The 4328-nt window shown below is 45.5% G+C and overlaps 1 pseudogene; it reads right to left on the bottom strand.

Annotated features, from left to right (window-relative positions):
• Nucleotides 1–2734: 2734 nt before the first annotated feature.
• Nucleotides 2735–2873, bottom strand: LOC116976595 (annotated as a pseudogene).
• Nucleotides 2874–4328: the final 1455 nt, after the last annotated feature.

The raw sequence follows: 4328 nt of genomic DNA, 5'->3' as shown, positions 1-4328 counted from the left end.
TTTAAACTGCACCTTTATTATATAAACAAAAAGCACTGTACCTTTAGCCCACTGTACCTTTACTAAAGCACTGTACCTTTAACCAGAAAGCAGAAATGCTAACCTGAGGTTGCACCCAATCAGCTGCTTCCTCTAGTCTGCTTCCACCAATCAGCGGCTTCCACCAGAACCCTCCCTATGGAGTGTGGAACGTTACGGGTTTTGGTAAAAGCCCTGACCCTCCTCCACTGTCTCCAACGGTTGCGGGCCTCTGTGAAAACAAGCCCCGTCCCCGATTTAAGTATTCACCGCCCCGACCCTCCTCCACTGTCTCCAACGGTCCCGGGCCTCTGTGAAAACAAGCCCCGCGCTCGATTTAAGTACTCACCACCCCGACCCTCCTCCACTGTCTCCAACGGTCCCGGGCCTCTGTAAAAACAAGCCCCGCGCCCGATTTAAGTACTCACCGCCCTGACCCTCCTCCACTGTCTCCAACGGTCCCGGGACTCAAATTAGTTTGAGATTTTATGTCTATTCTGCTTATATAAATATTAAAACATAATATTATTTGCAGATGTAATCATCCTATGTAATCACAATATGTAGTGACTGAACCCGTTGGCTGACCTGCGTCTTGAGGATAACTACCTATGATAGCCGAGCCAACTAAGGATGTACCTGGAGCCCTCTGTTGAAATAGTATTAATACCACATTAAATATCCCATTAGCCCTGTGCTTATCTTGGGAACTTATGTGAAAAATATCCTTTCTCCCTTGATATTAGGGGTGAACCCCGGCAGAGTGGGTCCCTATTGCTGCCGTAAATAAGATGGGAAGCACGTTGGGCACAGTTAATGGTCCTATAACTTAATTTTGTCAAGACCCATTTGAAACGAACAGCAAGCTGTTAGTTATCTGTGCCGTATGAGCTGTGACTTAAATATTTAAGCAACACTTCCCATTTCCTGAAGAGGAGATGTAATGCTTTCCTTTCTTGGTGCTATCCCTGCATTTGCAGCGAACACAGACATGAATTGGACTGACAGTCCAAGTCGCAGGACTGGTCCACTCAGAATGTATAAGTGAATAATTGATTTACCATGCAGAGGCTGGTTTCCCGAACCACAGGCTAACCCAGCAAATTTTATGTTAAGTATAACCGTTAAGGTTGTATTTTTATTCCCGGTAAAGCGGGAAACATAGCTGCATAAGACAGTCAGACAGAACGTTGGTACTGAATAATGTACATCTTTCAGATCTATACTTGCCATATAATATCCTTTGGAAACCAATTGTTTAGTAGTACTGAATGTTTCCTTTTAAAAGCTTATACTGGACATAGGAATTCAGTCGGGTTAGATCCAGAATGGCTCGCCACCCCCAATCCTTCTTTTGCTTGGGAAATATATTTAGACACAAACTGCAGAGGCTGATGAACCGTCTTTTTTATTACACCTTTTGTGAATCATGGTTTCAATTTTATCATTTATCTGTAAAGTTTCTGGTTTTGAAAACACCAATTTCTGACTTGGTGTATGTTTAGTGGGTGGATGTTATTCAAGAATAACTCATTTTGAACCCCTGAATGCTGTCCAGTGTGAAAGGATCTGATGTTATGCAGCACTATTCATTATACACATTTGCAATCTACCCCCATTGGTGATTGGTCTATAGGAGATATGTCCTGGACAAGTCCAGCTGCTCGTGCCTCCATGGTTGCTGGATTTTTTTGCCTCCGAATTTTAGTGGGAGTATGCACTGGTGCACGCCAATGGCGTAGTGATGGGATAGTACCCTTAATAAGACCGACCATCCTTGCCTCGTCATCTAAGTCCTTGACTTACTTAGCCAGGACTTCTCCAAATATCAAGTTTGTTGGCTGTATGTTTGATGATCAGCACAGTACTACAACTTTGGATTTAACGTCGGTCTGATAGTTCTTTCTCAGGCAATTAATCTCAAAGTGGGCGTTACACACCCGGCCCAATATATCCTGCTGTGTGTCTGATAATGGCTTAGACTGACCGTCCAATGCCGTTATGCCTGCTCCGATTGGTTTTAATACTTTCTGCAGCCTTAGTTCCTGCGATTGCAGGATTGCACACATTTGCCCCCAGATAACCTGGTTCATGATGGGCATTCTGAGTGACGCATGATTTACAGGCGTTTCATAGCATTTTGATTCTTGGAGCTCATATTGAGAGGTCATATTGTTGATATTACCTCACCAGTTCCTGCCGGTATGGTAAATTTACATGCCACATCCGGCTCACCTGGAGCGTGGCTCTCGTGCCTTCAGGGTCAGTGCCCTGGCTCTCCCTGCTCTTGCATGAGGGAGGCTTTAGCAGCCCTTGACATGGTGCTGCTGGTATGGGCACCCAGGTAGACCTGCGGTGCCTTGGGGTATGCTCCTCCGCTATACCTCCAACTTCAGGGTCAGTGCCATACTGCCCTGGCTCTCCCTCTTTTTTTTCATGAGGGAGGCTTCAGCAGCCCTTGACATGGTGCTGCTGGTATGGGCCCCCATGTTGACCCGTGGAGGTATGGTTCCTCCTGTTTGGTACGGGTCTGCCCTGTATAGACCTCTGCTGGAGGTTGCTGCCCCAGCTGATGGGGTGGCCCATGAGTATAGTACTTACGTTGGAATTGTCATGATGGAACATCCTTTCCATAAGGTGCTCTTTTTTGTCTAGACGCCCCCAGACGTTTTTATGTCCCAAAGCTATTCCTGGCCATAATACTGAGCCTGCCCTGAAACAACTCTGGACAATTTCTGTGCTTGGATCCTAGCATTGTGCAGTTTTACATGGTTAAATCTCATCCATTTGTGTGTTGTAAGGCTACTAGGACCTTTTTTATCCTTACCAAGGGAAATGCTATTTTCGTACGACAAATGACCCAAACATATGTTGTTATTATCATCAGTGCCAACAAGTGTAATTATTGCCAACTTGTAGATGGCCCCATATTTTCCATGAGCTCGACTAAGGTCTAGGATTTTCCCCTGTCCAACTTTCATGCTACCACCAGCTTCAGTGAATTGTTTACTGTCTACGAAGGCGTGGGGTGTGTTGTTGCCGCAATAATGAAGCTTTGCTTATTAATGGTACCTCAATTAGTCCAAAACTTTGCTTCCTATCCAGATTTTACCTGCATAGTTTTTTCCCCTAAGAGAAGTTCAGCGGCTTATTTTTATGTCACCCCTTAAGTGTTTTTATTCTCGTCACTTATAGCATGAGCGGAACTCTGACCCCTCTGGGTATTTTTCCACCTTTGTAGTTGATTATACTGACACTGGTGATCTCTTTCATGGAGAGAGGATTTTTGGACAGCCTGACCAGGTCCTGCAAGCAGAGTTTCCTGAAGAGACCTTCGAATACAAAGCTCCCTTACTGGAGCATATACTACTGGAGCTGTGCTCAACAGCCTTACTTGGCTTTATGCTTTGGGGTATGTTTTTCAATACCTCCAACCTCAGAGTCCACCTCTACCTCAGGATATAATGCTCTTTTGCTGGAGGATATCATGCTGGAGCTGTGCTCAACAGCCTTGCTTGGTTTTATGCTTAGGGGAATGCTTTCCAATACCTCTAGCCTCAGGATATATAAAGCTCCTTAGCTGGACCATGTTATGCTGGAGCTGTGCTCAAACAGCCTTACTTGGTGTTATGCCTTGGTGCCTGCTTTTCCATACCTCCAATCTCAGAATATAAAAGTTCCTTACTGAGGTAAATTATGCTGGAGCTGTGCTCAGCAGCTTCTTGACTTTATGCCTTGGGGTATGCTTTGTAATACCTGTAACCTCAGTGACAGAATAACTCTGCCCTGGTAGGCTCAACCTCCTTCATGAGGGAGACATAATGCAGCCTGCCTATAGGTGTTGCTGCCATTATCCCCCAAGAGGACCTGTGGATATAAAGCTCCTTTCCTGGAGCCGATTTTATTTATACAGCCTTACCCTGAAGCTGCTGCCACGGCCCTTGAGGTGACCTGTTGGGTATGAAGCTCCTCCTGGAGCCTGTCGTGATGGAGCATCTCTTTGATCAGGCGCTCCATTTTATCACACGTCCACAACATCATTTTTATTGGGAGGTGTATCCTCCTGGCCCGATTTACGAGTTATTTTTAGTATAGCTTATAGCCCCGGCATAAAGCACAGAAAGCAAGCCCTTTGGCCCAACTCAACCATCTAAGCTAGTCCCAATGTCTTTTAAAGAAAACATAAAAAAGACATATGTAAGTTACCCTAATATCGTTGGGACTTACCCCTCCACAGAAACCTCCGCAGTCTGGAAGTCGCTGACTGCCTTGTCAGCGACTGGAGTAATGCACACGGCGCCCGCCGGCTC

The sequence above is a fragment of the Amblyraja radiata genome, chromosome 8 (genome assembly GCF_010909765.2).
Source record: "Amblyraja radiata isolate CabotCenter1 chromosome 8, sAmbRad1.1.pri, whole genome shotgun sequence".
Lineage (NCBI taxonomy): Eukaryota > Metazoa > Chordata > Chondrichthyes > Rajiformes > Rajidae > Amblyraja > Amblyraja radiata.
The sequence above is the reverse complement of the archived record's forward strand: the minus strand, read 5'-3'. Positions and strand labels throughout refer to the sequence as shown.